The following is a 17524-nucleotide window of genomic DNA, read 5'->3' on the forward strand; positions in this document are numbered from 1 at the left end:
AAACTTATAGAAAAAGAAAGCTGATAACAAAATACCATGGCACTTAAAAATGTATTTTGAAATCACAAACATTGAAAATATCAATTTAAAGAAATTTTTATTGGCAGCCAAATGTTATAGGAATATTGCTGAAAGATTGTCAACTAAATGGAATTTTTAATTACATAATACCAGAAAATACTCCTCCCTTTTCCTGTTTTAAACAACTCTAATACATTCACATCTGAGAAAATGGAGGGAGGCAATCCTGTCCAGGTAGCAGATGGCTGAATGGTGGGGGCATAGACTGAGAGAGGAGTGATAGGATAGCCAGAGGAAAGGGCCTCGATCACACTTTTGGGAGTAATGGTCTGATTGGGAGATAATGTCGGCAGAGAGATTTGAGAGATTTCCAAAAAGAGCCTGGTATAAAGTTTGGACAGAAGTAGATTATGTTTCTGTATATGGTCAGGGACAATGTTTTCTTTTGTAAACATTCTGAAAGCCTGTAGATGTGCCTGCTAATTCGTACCTGCCTTGGGCAGCATTATTTATATTATAAAAGCTCATGCTCATCATACAAAATCAAAAACTTCAGAAAAAGTTGTAAAAAGAAAATTCAAAATTACTTATTAAGTCCTCAAAAAGTACCTCCATTTACTATTTGGTGCGTTTCCTTCTCAAATACAAACTCCGCTAACTATTTGGTGTGTTTCCTTCACAAATACAAATTAATGTAATTGGGAACAAAATCTATATGTAATTTTTGATATCATACTTTATGAGACTTAGCAAAAATTTCTCAAGAACTTTGTTTTAAAAGCTTGCCTCATTTTAGCATATAGGTTTATCTACATTTATTTAACTATTTTGTTTACATTCAGTATTTTTGCTGCTGTGATTAGAACTGCGGACAATCTTTGGTTACATCTCTGGTATTTTCCTTAGGATAGGTTGCTAGGAGTGGAATCACTGGGTGAAAGGATGTGAATATTTTTAAGGACCTTGATAGACACAGCCTAGTTGCCTCTCCTGACAGATGATACCAATTAATTCCCTGTAGTAGCATGTAGAAGATCAGTCAATTTAGGTAATTGTAAAAGAGGGAACAATCTAACACAGATTGAGCCAGGTGTGGGCAGAGCTGTGTAGGGACCTCAAGAAAGAAACAGGCTTGAAACAATGTTTCCAAACCCTGGCTGCTGCTGACAACAGATATATATTTTTTTCTTAGCTTTTTATTTTGAAATAATTATAGATTCACTGGAAGTTATACAGATTACACAGAGGTACAGAGAAGGCACGTGCACCCTTCACCTGGTTTCTTCCATTGGTTCTATCTTACATAATTACGATATGATATCCAAACCAGGAATTTTACATTGGTACAATGTATGTATATAGTTCTATGTCATTTTTCATATATATGCTGATTCCTGTAACTGTTACTGGAAAGGGGTCCTGATCCACGAGAAAGAATTTGGGACAAGTCCTTAGAATAAAATGAAAGCAAGTTTATTAAGAAAGTAAAGGAATAAAGAATGGCTACTTTATAGGCAGAACAGTGAAATGGGCTGCTTGCCTAATTGTAGTTATTTCTTGATTAGATGCTAAATAAGGGGTGGATTATTCATATATTTTCTGGGAAAGGGGTGGGCACGATCCCTTTTCAGACCACATAGGGTAACTTCTGAACATTGCCATGGCACTGTAAACTGTCATGGTGCTGGTGGAATTGTCTTTTAGCATGCTAATGCATTATAGTTAGCATATAACGAGCAGTGAAGATGACCAGAGGTCACTTTCATCACCGTCTTTGTTTTGGTGGGTTTCGGCTGGCTTCTTTATCACAACTTGTGTTATCAACAAGGTCTTTGTGACTTATACCTTGTGCCGACCTCCAATCTCATCCTGTGACTTAGAATGCCTAGTCCCCTGGGAATGCAGCCCAGTAAGTCTCAGCCTTATTTGACCCAGCCCCTATTCAAGATAGAGTCACTCTGGTTCAAACTCCTCTGACGTAACTACCACCAAAATCAAGATACAGACCTGTTCCATCACCACAGTGATTTCCCTTGTGACCCTTTTATAGTCATTCTTCCCACTCCCCAACACCCCTAACCCCTGACAATACTAATCTCTTTTCCGTTTCTATAATTTCATCATTTCAAAAATGTTATAATATATAAATGGAATCATACAATATGTGAACTTCTGAGATTGGCTTTTTTTTTTTTTTAACTCCTCGTAATATACTTGAAATCCATTCAAGTTGTTGCATGTATCAATAGTTCATTCTTAAAATTTCTGAGTAGTATTCCTTGGTATAGATGTACCACAGTTTATTCAATTATTGAGAGACATTTTGGTAGTTTCCAGTTTTTGGCTATTACAAATAAAACAGCTATGAACTATTATATACAGGTTTTTGTGTGAACATAAGTGTTCACTTATTCGCAATAAATGCCCAGGAGTATAGTTTTTGGGTCATATGGGAAGTGTATGTTTAGTTCTCTAAGAAACTATCAAACCACTTTCCAGATTGACTGTACCTTTCTCCAATACCATTAGCAAAGTATGAAAGATCCAGTTTCTCTACAGTCTGGCCAGCATTTGGAATTTTCTGAATTTTTAAATTTTAGCTATTCTCATAGATGTAGAAACATCTGGGAATTTTTTAAAAATATATTTCTTGGGCCCCACCACAGTTTGGCCTTTGAACTTTGACCTTCAGAGTCTCTGAAGAAATTAAGCATCTCTATTTTGAGAATCTCTTCAGAGGACTCTAATGTATAGCCAGGAATGAGAATCACTGAACTACAGCAGTGGTTTTCAAAACGCAGTCCCTGGACCTGCAGCATCAGCAGTACTTGGGAACTTGTTAGAAATGCAAATTCCTAGGCCCCACCCTAGACCTACTAAATCAGAAACTCTTGGGGGTGGAGTCCAGCAATCTGTGTTTTAACAAAGACCTCATGGTGCTTCTGATGCATGTTGGAGTATGAGAACCATTGACCTATAAATTAAAAACAAGAATGAACTGCTTTTGGCCGAAGACATCCTCAAATTTGAAAGCAGATGCAATCCAGAGGTGAATATGAACTTGATGGCAGTGCTACAATAAAAACTTTAGCCAAATTAAATTTAACAGAGCTTAATTGAGCAAAGAACAATTCGCAGATCAGGCAGCCTCCCGAGCCAGACAAGACTCAGAAACTCCAGCCCAGCCACGTGGTGGAAGAAGGTTTATGGACAGAAAAAGGAAAGTGACATACAGAAAATGGAAGAGAGGTACAACAGCCAGAATGGTTACAGCTTGGCATTCGTCTTATTTTAACAGGGTTTCAACAGTTGGCCACATTGGCCTAAACTTGGTAATTAGCACAAGAGTAGGTTACACTCTGTATACAACTCCATTTAGGTTATAGTTCATGATGTACAGAGAAACTTTTAGGCTGAACTTAAAATATGTAAGGAGGTAGCTTTAGGCTAAACTTAATTTAACAGCAGCTACTAACTTCCTGGGATGGGTAATTAGGTGCCAAAGAAAGCAGAGAAGACTGTCTCAGGTCTTAAGAAAAAGTCAAGGGTCAAGGGTCTGGGTTTAGGTAGAAGCTTTGGAAACAAATTAACAAAGACTTAGAAGCCTGAGGCAGTAGCTGCTTGGACTGGCTGTGGAATATATCCAGAAAGGTATTTTTTTTAAATTTTTTATTTTTTTAGCATGAACTAAAACTGCTGTGTTTAATTTATATTTCAAAGTTGGAACAACCTGAGGAGCTAAACTTGATTCAGGTGATATTTAACTGCAACTGACCTATTCTATTCTAATGATCTTTAAGTTTAAGTTGTTATTCAAAAATCACAGCAGTTTTGTATAAGTATGCTAATACTTGCTCAGACAGTTATGGACAAATGTGAAGAAATTAGGGGATGACCGGAAGAAAGGGGTAAAGGGTTGCAGGGGCATGGTCTCAGGTGGAAAGTGTTAGGGACAAGCTGCCCCAGGACCACCCACTCCCCCACCCACTTGCAATGCAGCTGATCCTTACCCTGAACACAGGAGCTGCATTCCTGGACCCTTATCTAGGTGCTACAGCAAGGTTACCACACTTGCTTACAGCCCTGCGGGTGGCATGGGGGGGTCACCAGAAACATGGATAAACCGAAGTTACACTCTCTTGTAAATTCCTATATTGTAAGCCGGTCACGAGATGTTATGTGGTAAAGTTAACTGACAACCCCAGGCTCTCTCTCACCCATGTAAACCCCTCATTTTGTAAGCTCAGGGCTGCCTCCTCTGACTGGGGGAGCAGCCTGGCAGGTTAATAAACTTACTAGCCTGACCTTGGGTCTCTCTCTCTCTCTCATCCTTTCTCTTGGCTAACCTTACAGAAAATAAACCGTTTCAAATTCTGTTCCAACAGGTGGCAGCTGAATGATCTTATACAAATACATTTCATCTGTTTCCTCATCAAGAAATGGAAATGCCTCAATCTGGCTCTGGAAAGGTAGTCCTAGATCACCCAGTGGCCTTTTACTGTAAGTTTACTTATACCCTACCAAGCCTGCTTAATTAATCTATTGTCACTTGGACTATTTTGTTGCATGTATACTGTATAACATGTTTTATCATTGAACATGGTTTTCTTACTAAAACATGTTTGGGATGAGTCAAATAGAAAAGGATATAGACATAACATCACTGTGGGTTTTTTTTTTTTTTAAATATCATTTAGTTGTAGAAAGGGCCAGTTTTGTTTAACAATGTGTCTCCAACACCTAGAACAATTCCTGGCACACAGTATGTGCTTAATAAGTATTTGATAACAACTGAATGGACAGAAGACATGCCAGTGAATGTTTCTTAGGTAATAGAGTTTACCTTTGATCTGGTACAAATTTGAAGTTAAAATATTATTTTAAATGAAGAGATCTAGCGCACGTAGACCCACAGACCACTGTTGTCCCCTATGACACGGCACTGTAGCTGGACTTTCAAGTATCTTTCCTCAGAGATTAACAGGGAATCTTTGAAAGCTTCTATTTTCCCTTTCCATAAAAAAGATGAAGATGATAGCATTGTGGCTGGCTTAACACTAAAGCTGTCATATGGCCAATGTTCAGGAACTAAGGTGAGTTACAGAGTGTCTGTGGGAATACGTAGCTTTGATTTGCCTCTTTGTCTTAGATAATGGAGTAAACATAATTCCTTATGTAAACCAAGGAAGATTGCGTAAGGGTGAAGTGTCTCCCTAAGAGTGAAGGGGAAGCCAGCTGCCTATGCTATCCTTGATTCTGGAGCCAGAATTTAACTTTGGGAGTAGCCCAAACTTGAATTCTGAGTGAAGTTTCCCTATAGCATGTGTACCCTTGTTATGCTCTTCAGAGGATCATAGACTTGATTCATCATCAGAAAAAAAAAAAAAAATCTACTCTTTTTTATGACTGACTGGGGATCCAAAGCAGGGCATATACCTTTCTTTATACTTTACCTTAAATATTTGTTTCTCAGTGCTGCACAAACCTTCTCACAGGCACTAGAAATCCCCTGTCCTTTTGATTTCTTTCCCCTTGTGTATTCCTCTGTCTCAACTTAATCCTGTTGCAATGCCCCGTGCTCCAAGCTGGCAGCTTCTATGTTACATCAATTCTTGTATTTCTCAGAATGGAGAACCTACCAAACAAAAACACCATGTCGTCTTGCTAATATCCATCAGCTTTTATAGAAGAACTTCTGTGAGCTATTGAATTTAAAGACACCCTTCCTACCAGTGGTGGGACTAGGGTGAAACAAAAAGCTGAAACAGGCAGAGACCTGTGAATAGTATCACCGTATCTCTTAGGCAGATTGAATGATACTCTCCTCATGCTCTAATAGTAGTTTGTCATTACTATCTGATGTCACTTCTGATCTCATTAAATCTTGATGGCCACTCTAGTCTCATGCTGTGTGAAAATAAAAGATAATTCATCTTTGTCTTTTAAAGTGACCACTGTGGTGAGGGGTGTTATCCTTTCAATCTCAGTCCTAACACTGAGTTCACTCACTGAAACATTAATTATTTGTGACCACCTTAGCAGGGAACTGTTAATAACAGTAAATAACCAGTTGTCAAGACAAAAATGGGACACTAGATGATTGATATGTGTGGGGGTTCTCATGAACATGCAGGGGAAACAGTGCCATGACAGACCTCCAGGAGCCACCAGCATCACCAGGTCATGATTTCTCTTTCCTGGGGAAGCTGATGAAATTAACTGCCTGACAGCATTGCATTATTATAAGTGAGTTATTACAAGGATCTGTGTAGGCAGGCTATTTGCAAGAAAAAAACAGGATGCCCAAGTAAATGTTTAAGAAATGAGTTTCCCAGAAACTGAGCTTTTAGGATTTTATTGGGTTTCTCAGAAGAAGATTATGCAAACATGAACTGTTTATTCATATATTCAATTTAAGTTAACCTTTCTTTAGTATTACTATGTAAGCTGCAGAAATATTATGTGTCTTTTGTCTTTAAAAGTCCAGGCAACACATGTACATGTGGAAGGCACTGTTGGCTTCTATTTAGCTTTCATTTTTTTCTTTTCTTCTTCCTATATAAAATCTTCTTCTTCTTTATAAAATTGTTTCCAGATATTTTCCTCTTCCTAATCCAGCCATGTGCCTATGGAAAAGCTAATCACCACTCCAGTTTCTGTAGTGGACCCATTAGATTAAGGGTAATCTTACTGACTCTGAGACATGGACCCATAAACCAATTTTGGCCAATGAAATTAAAGGATGATTTTTAAAAGAGTGTCTGGAAAGAGTTTTCCTTACTTTAAAATTCCACAGGAGGAAATAATGTCTCTGGACATTGTCATGATTACATGTTTCCGGAAACTGGGGTAGCCATATCACACTATATCTAAGGATGGTGCTAATTGTGAACGCAGCTGAACTGAGAAGAGGAAACCTGGGCTACTGTTACAGTCATTGATCTGCTAAATCAACCAGTCCTTAAATTTCCCTATATACAGACATCCTGTTATGTAAGATAATACATGTTCTAATAGCTAAATTTGCTTGAGACAAGGTTTTTGTTCCTTACAGCTAAAAGCATGCTAAATTAAACAACAATCCAAATGCATTTGTGAGTATAGTATTAACTGAATATAATGTCAGTAAATTCATTTATTTGAGAAACTGTCTTAAAAAGATATACCTATCTAATTCAGTAAATGACTAAAAAGAAGGGTTGGGAGGAATCAGGGTAACATAAAGATTTGGGCATTTAGAGTGAGCTTTTCATGTGAATATTTGGAATACCTTTTCATTTTCTATGTGTTGTAAAAGTCTTTAGAGCCAAACATTTGAAAATTTATTGAGTTATTTTTTTCCTTCGTGGCTACTCATGCAAGCAAATAAGAAAATATTTCCTTCCATGCCATTTTTCATGCTTTCTTTTCTTTAATGACTGTGCTTTACAAAATAAATACTTATTTCTTGAATACTAATGAAGATCTGGAAAAAGAAACCAGGGATACACTGTATTCTGAATTTGATTGAAGATGACACAAGAAACACTTTGTTTCTAGTTTCTTATTCCAAAACAAAGGGTATCTTTATATTTTATCCTGCTGCTAGTAAGCCACAGAACACTTAAGACCTTGGTTATTCTCTTCCTTGTTTCACAGAGATGTCTTGCTTCTCTGACTGTCTTATTCTGTTCACATCGTATCTTCCTCTTTTACGATTCCATCTACTTTTCTATAAAATTCTTCTTTCTCAGCTGTTTTCAGATAGATCAGCTCACTCATTTCATCTTTGAAGTCATTGTGGGAAAATTAAAAATTTTTTAAAGCAGTTGATTCTTATTGGATATTCTTGTAAAATATTCAAAATTTTATTAAAAAGATAAATTTTCAGGATAATTTTCTGATATAATTAATATTATAAAAGGTATGCAATATATGTATTATTTTTCAAAATAGTATAAATACGTAGACTTAGTTTCATCTCATTTTATAGAGAGCATATGATGCTAGAAATTTTTAGGTTAACATATTCAAAGACAGTAAATATCTGTGCTCAGATTATAGTCGAGTAGTTTTAATTTTTATTCATTAACAACTAATGTAAATAATAAATTTTAGTTTTGGATGGTTTTGTTAAGATGATACTTTAAGTTTAAGGGTAGCAAAATAGCCACATTTTTTCAAGTTCTGACATGCTTTATGGTACTTTTTTTTTCTATTTTAAACAATTTTTCTGCTGAAGAATTTAATTTACAGGTATGTCACTTTATGTTTTCTACTGTTTGAGTTTGCACAAAAAATTCTACTTTAAGAAAAATATTTTTGTATTTCCAGAATGTTTGGGGAAACTCAAAAGAAAGCTAGAAAAACATAGAACCTTAAAAAAGCATTATGCTTGCCACATTCAAATGTAATTGGTATTAAAGAATTTTTAATTTTCATTTTAAATTAAACAAAAAAGAAAAATCACAAAATTATTTGAGTGGATTTAAAATGAATTGCCTGAACAGTAAAAGGTAGAGTGTCTTCTTACCTCCAAATGACCACACTAGCTCCCCACTAATGGCTCTTAACCAGATTGAAATGACTGAAATGGCAACATAGAATTCAGAAGCTGTGTGGCAATTAGTATCATCAAGATTCAGGAGAGAGTTGAAATTCAATCCACGGAATCTAACGAGTCCAGTAAAATGATTCAAGAGCTAAAAGACAAAAAAACAATTTTAAGAAAGAACCAAACTAGAGCTGAAGAACTACAGGAATTTCATAATGCAATCAAAAGTATTAACAGCAGAATAGACCAAGCTGAGAAAAGAATATCAGAGCTTGAAGGCCAGTTCTTTGACTCAACTCAGTCAGCGAAAAATAAAGAAAAAAGAATTTTAAAACTGAACAAAACATCCAAGAAACATGAGATGATGTAAAGGACCAAACCTGTGACTCACTGGCATCCCTGAAAGAGAGGGAGAGGGAGCAAGCAAGTTTGAAAACATATTTAATGATATTGCCCGTGAAAACTTTCTCAACCTCACTAGAGAAGTCAATATTCAAACTCTGGAAATTCAGAGAAGCCCTGTGAGATACTATACAAAACAACTATACCCAAGACTGTCATCATATTCTCCAAGGTCAACATGAAAGAAAAAATGTTAAAGGCAATTAAAGAGAAGTGGTAGGCCACCTACAAAGGGAACCCCTTCATTCTAAACACAGACTTTTCAGCAAAAACCCTGTAAGATTGAAAGTATTGGGGCCTGTATTCAGCATCCTTAAAGAAAAGAAATTCCAACCAATAATTTACATTTAACCAGACTAAGCTTTCAAGCAAGGAGAAATAAGTTCCTTCTCAGACAAGCAAATGCTAAAGAAATTCACCACCAGACCTGCCTTACAAGATGTCCCTAAGGGAGTGCTAAACATAAAAATCAAAGGCCATAACTGACCACCACAAAAACACACTTAAGTACATAGACCGTTGACACTATAAAGCAACTACACAATCAAGTCTACATAACAACCAACTAACAACACTATGACAGGATCAAATCTGCACATATCAATATTTACTTTGAATGTAAATGGGCTAAATGCCCCCACACAAAAGGCACAGAGTGGAAAGTTGGATAAAGAAGCAGGACTCAACTGTAGGCTATCTTCCAGAGACCCATCTTATATCCAATGATACCCATAGGCTGAAAGCAAAGGGATGGAGAAGGATCTATCAAGCAAATGGAAAACAAAAAAGAGGAGAAATTGGTTGCTATTCTTATTTCAGACTAAACAGACTTTAAAACAACAATAATCAAAAAGGACAAAGAAAGTCATTACATAATGACAAAGGGCTCAATCCTATAAGAAGGCTTATATATATATATATATATATATATATATAAAATATATATATATATAATATATATATATATATAATATATATATATATATATATCCCCCACACGTGGAGCACCCAGATTCATAAAACAAGTTCTTGGAGACCTACAAAGAGACTTAGATAACCACACAATAATAGTGGGAGACTTTGACACCCCACTGACAATATTAGACAGATTATCAAGGCAGAAAATTAACAAAGATATTAAGGACCTGAACTTAACACTTGACCAATTATACCTAATTGACATCTATAGAATACTTCACTCAACAACAACAGAACATACATTGTTCTCATTCACATGTGACATATTAAAATTGATGACACACTCAGCCATAAAGCAGTTCTCAACAAATTAAAAAAACAAACAAACTGAAATCATACCAACCACACTATTGAACCTCAGCACAACAAAACAGAAATTAATACAAAGAAGATCTCTCAAAATCATATAATTATATAGAAATTAAATGATTTGCTCTTGAATGACTTTTGGTTAAACAATGAGATTAAGGCAGAAATAATATAATTCTTTGAAACTAATGAAAACAGACAAACACCATAGTAGAATTTCTGGGACACAGCTAAAACAATGTTAAGAAGAAAGTTTATAGCACTACATGCCCATGTAAAAAAAAAGATAGAAAGATTTCAAATTAAGAACCTAACATTACACCTAGAGAAACTAGAAAAACCAATTCTGAAGCTAGCAGAAGATAAGAACGAAAATCAGAGCTGACCCGAATGAAATTGAGATGCAAAAGTCCATATGAGAGATTAATGAAACCACAATTTGGTTTTTTGAAAGAATAAATAAGATTGATAGACCTCTAGCTAGACTAATTTTAAAAAGAGAGAAGATCCAAATAAACACAATCAGAAATGACAAAGGGGACATTCCCACTGGCCCCACAGAAATACAAAAAACTCTCAGAGACTTATGCACACAACAGCTCTATTCACACAAACTAGAAAATCTAGAAGAAACTAATAAATTCCTGGAAAGATAAAATAACCCAAGATTGAACAAGGAAGAAATTAAAACCCTAAACTGACCAATAACAAGTTCTGAAGTTGAATCAGTAACAAAATAGCTACCAACCAGAAAAAGCCCTGGACCAGCAAATTTACAGCTGAATTCTATCAGATGTATGAAGAAGAGCTGGTACAAGTTTTTCTGAAACTATTTTTAATAATCTAGGAAAAGGGACTCCTTCCTAACTCATTCTATGACTCTAGTATCATTTTGATATAAAAAAACTTGCAGAGACACAATGAAAAAGGAAACTTCAGGCAGTATGTCTGATGAACCTAAGTGCAAAACTCCTCAACAAAATACTAACAAACCAAATCCAGCAGACATCAAAAAGTTAATCATCAAGATAAAATAGACTTTATAACTGGAATTGGTTCAATGTATGCAAATCAATAAATGTGATTAATTGCATAAACAGAACTGAAACCGAAAACCACAAAATCATCACCATAGACACCAAAAAGGCTTTTGATAAAATTCAATGTCCTTTCATGTTAAACACTCTTAACAAACTAGGCATCAAAGGAATATACCTCAAAATAATAAGAGCTATCTATTATAAACCCACAGCCAATGTTGTACTGAATGGGAAAGAGCTGGAAGCATTCTCCTTGAGAACCAAGACAAGACAAGGATGCTCACTCTCACCACTCCTATTCAACATGGTTCTGGAAGTCTTAGCCGGAGCAACCAGGCAAGAGTAAGAAATAAAAAGAACTTAATAGAAGATCTGATCAATGACTTCAATGAAATTTTTGGATACAAAATCACTGTATAAAAATCAGTAGCATTTCTATACATCAATAACATCCAACTTTTGAGCTAAATCAAGAGTGCAATTCCATTCACAATAACGACAAAATGAATAAAATACCTAGAAATACAGTTAACCAAAGAGGAGATACATCTCAACAATGAGAATTACAGAACACTGCTGAACAAAATCAGAGATGACACAAACAAATTTTTAAAATTTCATGCTCATGAATAGGAAGAATCATTACTGTTAAAATGGCCACACTGTCCAAAGCAATTTACATATTCAGTGATATTCCTATTAAATTACTAAGGACTTTTTTAAATAGAATTTGGAAAAAAAATTCTAAAATTCATATAGAACCAAAAAAAGAACCCAAATAGCCAAAGCAATCCTAAGAAAAAGAACAAAGTGGTATGCATCATGTTACATGACTTCAAACTATACTACAAGGCTACAGTAAGCAAAGCAGCATGGTACTGGTATAAAAACAGACATATAGACTAATGGAACAAGTTAGAAAACTCAGAAGTAAAGCTGGACATCTACAACCATCTAATCTTTGATAAACCTGGAAAAAATAAGCAATGGGGAAAGGACTCTCTATTCAGTAAATGGTGCTGGGATAACTAGTTAACCATTTGCAGAAGATTGAAACTGGACTTCTACCTTTCACCATTTACAAAAGTTAACTCAAGATGGATTTAAAAATTAAATGTAAAACCTAAAATTATAAAACTATAAAAATCCTAGAAGAAAATGTAGGAGATACCATTCTGGACATAGGCCCTGGCAAAGGCTTTATGATAAAGACTCTAAAAACAATTACAACAAAACAAAATTGTTGTATGTGACCTAATTAAATGAAACAGCTTCTGCACAGCATAAACTATCAAAAGAGTAAACAACCTATAGGATGGGGCAACATTTTTGCAAACTATGCATCTGACAAAGGTCTAATATCCAGAATCTCTAAAAAACTTAAACAAATCTACAAGAGGAAAACAAACAACCCTATAAAAATGTGGGCAAAGGATATGAACAGACACTTCTCAAAAGAAGACATACACATGGGCAATAAGCATATGAAAAAAATGCTCAACATCACTAATCATTAGAGAAATGCAAATCAAAACCATGAGATACCATCTTGCACCAGTCAGAGTGACTATTATTCAAAAGTTAGAAAACAGCAGATGCTGGCAAGGTCGCAGAGAAAAGAGAACACTTATACACTACTGGTAGCAATGTAAATTAGTTCAACTACTGTGGAGAGCAGTTTGGAGATTTCTCAAAAAGCTTAAAACAGAACTACTATTTTACCCAGCATTCTTATTACTGGGCATATACCCAGATGAATATAAATTGTTCTGTCATAAAGACACATGCACCCATATGTTCATCTCAGCACTATTCACAATAGCAAAGATTGTGGATGAATTAACCTAGATGCCCATTAATAGTGGACTGGATAAAGAAAATGTGGCATATATACATTGTGGAATACTATGCAGCCATAAAAAGAACAAAGTCATGTCCTTTGCAGCAATATTGATGCAGCTGAAAGTTATTATCCTAAGTGAATTAAGAAAGGAAACAGAAAACCAAATATTGCATGTTCTCACTTATAAGTAGGAGCTACACATTGAGTACATAAGGACACAAAGAAGAGAACAACCCTGGGGCCTACTTGAGGGTGGTGGTTGGCAGATGGGTAAAGATTGAAAAACTACCTATCAAATACTATGCCCACTACCTGGGTGATAACACAATTTGCACACCAGATCCCAGCAACACACAATTTACCTATATAACAAACCCGCACATGTAACACATGATCTAAAATAAAGTTGGAATGTAAAAAAGTAAAATGAACTGCCTCATCATTAGTGGTTTCTTGTTCTTCTTCCTCCTCCTTAAAAAAAAAATGCCTAAACCAGACTATCAGGATGTTTATCTTATGCTCCATTAAAAACGGGTTCTTCAGTCAAGCAAATTGGGAAAATACCACATACTATTTCCCCTTGATTTTAATAGTGCACATCATCATATGAAGGAGTCAGAGAAACCCAGTTGTAAAGCCATTTTGTTTCTCCCAGACTTTTAATCACAGAACCATTTCATTCTGTCAGAGCTGTAAACATCTAATGGAATCAGGGTTTCATTTAACACACTTTGGGAGATATCATAAGACGACTTATTTGTCTTTCCATCAATCTAAATAGCCATTGGAGATTCTCTGGTTAGGAAAATATAATGTGTTTTCTTATTAAATGGCTTTAATTTTAATTTTATTTTTTTGGAGATACGGTCTTGCTCTATTGCCCAGGCTGGAGTTCAGTGATATAATTATAGCTCACTGCAGCCTTGAACTCCTGGGCTCAAGTGAACCTCCCATCTCAGCCTCCTGAATAGCCAGGACTACAAGTACACACTACCACATTCTGCTATTTTTTTTTTTTTTTTTGTAGAGTCGGGGTCTCACTATGTTGCCTGAGCTGGTCTCAAACTGTTGGCCTCAAGTGATTCTCCTGCCTTGGCCTCCCAAAGCAATGAAACTACATGCATGAGCCACTGTACCTGGCCTTTTAAAATGGTTTAATTGGGTATTACTGTCTCATGTTGTCTTGAGAATCCTTGCTAACAAAGCAATACCACAGCTGATGTCCCAGGCCTGGAAATATTGAACTTGATTGGTTAAGAGGTTCTTTTAACAAATTTCCTAATTCACTAATTGCATTTTCTGTCATTGGCTTCATAGTGTCAGGGAGTATGAGGTTTGAAGGGTTTGAATTTTCTTTTCACCTGCATCCATTTTTGCTGGATGTTTCATTAGTAGGGGTGGAGAATTGACCGAATGAATAGTGCAAATTGAATAGTAGTGATTTTTTTCAACAATGCTAAGGGAGATTTTCCGTCACGGCAAAGATCACTTTTAAGTTTTTTTTTCTTTCTTTCTCACATTGTTACGCACAAAACATTCTAAGCTTGATTGGAGATAGGAAACAAAGAATGCTGTGCCACATGCTGACCTTCTTGTGTATAGCCTTGAGATTGTGAAGATGCTGCTTGTTCGCACAGGCTGTCATTGCATGATCTATTGCTTGATAAAGAAAGAGTTTGTATTCTCTGACCCCAATTCCTTCAAGCCTGGAACAATGCTTCACATTATAAATTTTAAATTGACCTATCAAGTTACCATTAACTTCCCACATATATATGGGGAATGTTTCTCAATTTATTTAAAAGAAAATACTTGGGCGTTCAGGTTTCTTTTTCCATTAAAAATGTGTAATTCATTTTGTTCCCTTATGTTTTTCATATTTCCCTGATATTGCCCGTCCCTTGGGAGAAATTTTCTTTTTAAGATTCAGCTTCAATAAGGGAGATTACTAATGACTTCTTTTCCCATTAAAATCACAGAGTGGGTGAAATCAGAGAAATAGATAAAGCAGCATTTTCTCTTAGGGTTCTAGGTTTCTGATTTTTAATGGTGTATTTGGAAGTAAAACCAGTCAAAATAGAAGGTATACTTTAGAGATTTCATTTTCTGTTTTAACTTTTTAACAGCATTTAATCATTAAAGATAGGGGAAAAAAGACAGAAGGAATTAAATGTAAAGTGATAATTTAATCTTAACAATTTGTCCTTTTATAATTTTGGAAATATAGTCATCATTTAGTCATCCATGTATTCATTGATTTACTTACTTGGAGAACATTTATAGAACACCTGGCTTTCCAAAATTAACCTTTCACTGTAATCGGATAGATATGCTGCCTGTCTTGTGTCTTCGACCCCTTAAAATCCTAAAACTATGGCACTCAGTTTTGCCCTTAAAGTTTTGTTACTGTTTTTCTCTTGGGCTGTAAGGTCTTCTCATGCACTCCCTGCCAATTTAAACTCTATGCACGATCTAAAGGGTTCCAATCCTATCTCCTTAGGAATCCTGCTCTGTTTCACTTCAGTACTTAGTTAACATTTTTTCCTCTGAATTCTGACAGTACTTCCAGAATAGGCCGAATAATATAGAACTTAATGATACACAGTCTCTTATAAAATTTGTCTGTGAAAGATGTGTCTTCCTGGTTGCAACCTTGCATTAAAAGGCCATAGAAGCGAAGAATCCTTGTTTTTTGTTAGTATTCTCCGCAGCACTGAGAATATAGTAGGTACCTAAAATGCTTGTTTATAGATTTACTGATTTTCTCATTTGTTTAAGGAGACAAATCAGTTTAAGGGAATGGGTGGCTATGGTAACAGAATATCTAGACTAAAACCTAAATGTTTATTAGCTGTAGCGTTTAAGTAAACTGCTTAAATCTGTTAAATGAGGATACAAATATCCCCTCCTCCCCTATAAATGTTTGTTGTGAGAATCAAATGACATAGTACATGTAAAATATATAGCACAATGTGCTAGGAATTTGGAACTCAGGTTGTATTTTTACTAATGCAGCTAAAAAATGATCTTCTTTCCATCTGAAATGTAATCGTTGGAAAGAATATTACTATACAAGAATTAGGAGTGGGGTTATTGTTTATTAGATAGGAAAGGGGAATGGGACTCTTATACCTGTATTTCCAGTAAATCTCTTGTATATCTAATCCTATCTTGACATCTGTTTCTCAGAGGACTTGAACTAGCACACCTACCTAGTTTCAAAAACATTGTGTTTACATCTATTTACATATCATATATGTATATATGTGTATATATGTGTGTGTGTGTGTGTGTGTATATATATATATCCTGTACCTCTGCTAAGTTTCATTATTTTTGTTCAGAACATTCTGTTAATTATGTTTCCACACCTTCGTCAAATACTTAATCTTACGTAACAGGATACCTCAGTCAAATTTCCCTTTATGAGGCTGAAGACTTCATAATTAAAATTAATAGACTGAAGACCTATAAAAAGTAATACCTTTTTTCGTGGGAAATGAATGATTTCAGAAACATTAAGTGTCACCAAGATTTTACGCCCCTTCACTTGTTATTCAGCAAGGGAACAGGTTGTGTAATGCTGGCATAACTCCCATGAGAAGACCCTCATTGTCCAGAAATCTGCTTATTTACAGCATACTATTTCTGCTAGAGAATAGAGAGAAGTCAACCCATTCACTGAGGTTAGGAACTGTATTTGGATGTCACATTGAAGACACCTCAAATGAGGTAGGATCGTGACTGGATATCACCTAAGACTTATGCCCTCTCTCACTGGGAGATAAGAAAATGGGGGCAGACTACCTCTTCTCTTTGAAATAATAATAGTAAGAGTAAAGTAAAACAATATTCTCACAATAGTAATTGATCTTGCATGAATGTGTGTGTGCAGGATGCAAAATGTCTACATTGTGGTCTGAGGTGCTCCTCTCCCTTGTCGTTATATTTCAGGCTCCTTTTGCAATGTACAAAAGAATGATGCTTAAACAAATGAAATCTCTAAACTTCCTCATGTTCCTCAAAAACAACTGCAACACTAACAGGACAATGTATACACCTTACTTTGAGACAGTTAGAGATTCATCTTGCTATAAAATGTTTTGCATGAAGAATATACTCAATATATATTTGTCAAGTTTTCTATTTAGTCAACATTTTGAAAACAAATTATGAAGACATAAAACATCTTTTAACCTACCTTTCCTATGATCATATCTCTATCTTTTCATTTTAAAATCCTTTCATCTTACAATAATGAAGTCTCTATCTGGTATTTGGACAAGTTTTCCTGTGTATTTTTGCAGATGACACAGTGTTGTTACTGTAGAATAACAGAGAAGGAAGTGAAATCTTAGATCATCTCGCACTCAAGTCTGGCCTCTACCGGAAGCGTTA

At 35.4% G+C, this 17524-nt stretch overlaps 1 long non-coding RNA gene across 1 annotated transcript in view; it reads left to right on the forward strand.

Moving 5' to 3' along the window:
- The window catches only part of LOC105470418 (uncharacterized), a 122535-nt gene that overhangs the window by 70806 nt on the left and 34205 nt on the right, over positions 1-17524 (forward strand). The window contains exon 3 of the long non-coding RNA XR_011620365.1: positions 4407-4521. This is a non-coding gene — a long non-coding RNA (uncharacterized lncRNA). The remainder of the gene's footprint in view (positions 1-4406; positions 4522-17524) is intronic.

This window comes from Macaca nemestrina, chromosome 2 (assembly GCF_043159975.1).
Source record: "Macaca nemestrina isolate mMacNem1 chromosome 2, mMacNem.hap1, whole genome shotgun sequence".
NCBI classification, from domain to species: Eukaryota; Metazoa; Chordata; class Mammalia; order Primates; family Cercopithecidae; genus Macaca; species Macaca nemestrina.